The sequence below is a fragment of the Sciurus carolinensis genome, chromosome 3 (assembly GCF_902686445.1).
Source record: "Sciurus carolinensis chromosome 3, mSciCar1.2, whole genome shotgun sequence".
NCBI classification, from domain to species: domain Eukaryota; kingdom Metazoa; phylum Chordata; class Mammalia; order Rodentia; family Sciuridae; genus Sciurus; species Sciurus carolinensis.
The window spans coordinates 10940034-10941650 of NC_062215.1; the positions used below are offsets into that span (position 1 = coordinate 10940034).

General features: G+C 37.8%; 1 pseudogene; it reads right to left on the reverse strand.

Moving 5' to 3' along the window:
• Nucleotides 1-305: 305 nt before the first annotated feature.
• LOC124980761 (ubiquitin-conjugating enzyme E2 D3-like) lies at nucleotides 306-743 on the reverse strand (annotated as a pseudogene).
• Nucleotides 744-1617: the final 874 nt, after the last annotated feature.

The window sequence follows — 1617 nt, forward strand, 5'->3', positions numbered from 1 at the left end:
ATTCGTGTGAAGATATTGGCCACATAAAACACATGCTCATTAAAAAAAATTCTGAATCTTAGGCAACTCTTCTCTTATAACTTCTTTACAGTTTCTAAAAGCAGTTATTGTCCAAAGCTGGAAGGACTTAAGTCTTCTTAGATAGCATGTAAATGAATGCAGGAAGGTAAGCAAAAAATAAATAAATAAAAATTTTAAAAGGTGAGATCTGAGAGGGGGAGCATCCAGATAAGAAAATTAAAAAACAACAGTAATTTAAAGTTTATTCCAGTTCAGATGCAGGTTATTCTGACTTTGAAATAGCATCACATGGCATACTTCTGAGTCCATTCTGAGATATTTGGTTGTACGAATCTCTGTCTGTCTTATAGATTCCTGCAACCTCTGGCACCAAAGCATCATCTGCATTTGGATCATATAGCTATGAACAAATGGATAAAAGAACTTTAGAAATAGTTAAAGCAGGAGACCATTGTGATCTTAGAATATTGAGAGATGCTGCCATTACTGTTAACATTTGGATGATAAATTCTTATTGTAAAAGCAGACTTAGGTGGTTGGAAGGGATAGTCTATAGGAAAATGAATTGTCAAAAAGAATGTACCACCTTGATGTGAACAATTAGGTCCCATGATTGTGGTTTGGCAATGAAACATGTCATCCCCAACTGGACCTGGAGAATGTTTTACTAGAAGGTCTTGGGCCAAATGCCTAAATTCCTTATTAATGCATTTCAGCACCATAGTCTGTGTTTTGTGTCTGACTCCTCACTACCTGTGTGTGCTCTTTGGGTCAGTTCGACAAACCCTCAGGAACAAGAGTGTTGGTACAGCCAACACTCTTGATTATCTGAGCCAGGAAGGATGGTCTCTTCATTTCATACAAACTGTGCCAGACACAGGTGCACAGGGGCTGTGGTGTCCCTCAAGCTGCAGCCTGGGCCTCCTTTCTGTGTAGCAGCTGGTGACTCCATGACCTTATGGGGCGCATGTCTTGCTTTCATTCTTAAAAGATATATTTTCACTGTGTATAGAGGTCTAAGTTGACAGGGTTTTTTTTTTTTTCTTTCTTTCTTTCTTTCGCTAATTTAAAGATGATGCAGGCCACCATCTTCTGGCTTGCATTGTCTCCAACAAGAAGTTTCTTGTCTGTTGCTCTCTGTATACTGTCTGCTTCCTCTGGCGTCTTTTAAGACTTTGTCCTTTTGTCGATTTTTTAAAACCATTTGCTTTTGAAATGAATTGGTATGGTTTGCTTCATGTTTTTTGCACTTAGAATTCCTTGAGTTTTTTGGATTCAGTAGTCTGTAGCTTTGAGCATCTTTGGAAAATTTTCAGCTATTATATATTGAATTTTTTCCCTTTCATTTCTCAGTGTCTTCAGGGACCCCCCAATTATATGTATGTTGGGTCACTTGATATTATCTCAGAGCTCAAGGGCGCTTTTTTATTTTATTTTTAAAATTTTTCCTACCCATATAATCAAGAGTTTTGGCCAGAGGACATCATAAGAGGAACTTATGTGTAAGTCAAATTCATTCTGATGGCAAATGGAGGGGCACCATTGTGTCCATTGTACAGTTTCAACTAATCCAGTGTGTCATTCCCTCCTTTTCTA